This window comes from Sinocyclocheilus grahami, unplaced genomic scaffold, assembly GCF_001515645.1.
Source record: "Sinocyclocheilus grahami isolate Dianchi unplaced genomic scaffold, SAMN03320097.WGS_v1.1 scaffold5.1, whole genome shotgun sequence".
In the NCBI taxonomy this organism is placed as follows: domain Eukaryota; kingdom Metazoa; phylum Chordata; class Actinopteri; order Cypriniformes; family Cyprinidae; genus Sinocyclocheilus; species Sinocyclocheilus grahami.
The window spans coordinates 155,839-156,240 of record NW_015505184.1 but is presented as its reverse complement, the minus strand read 5'-3'; positions in this window follow the sequence as shown (position 1 = coordinate 156,240).

The following is a 402-nucleotide window of genomic DNA, read 5'->3' as shown; positions in this document are numbered from 1 at the left end:
CGTTTTTTCCCATTAGTTATCAGAACAGAAAATACAGGCGCCAAAAGTATGTTTATCAAGCAAATAACGGTTCAGTATTGCAATTAAGAGCTATGTAAGCATTAATATTTTACATTGGCCACTTAAAATCTTTTATGATTTAGCTCTCTCATGATTATAACTACAAAACCAGCCTTATGAAAAAGTGTAAGATAATAATCAGTCATCTTGACTGATGAAGTTAATACGCATGCGCAGGCAAACGCTCAAGCGCGTCACACGATCCGCCTGCTCTTGCATAATTGCCACCCTCTCATTAGCATGTTGCGCCGAGGGGAAAAAAAATGTGTAACTACATTCAGAAATAAATGAGTGATCAAAGGAAAATAGTTAGGATGAGTTTAGCATTTCCTTAAACATTTT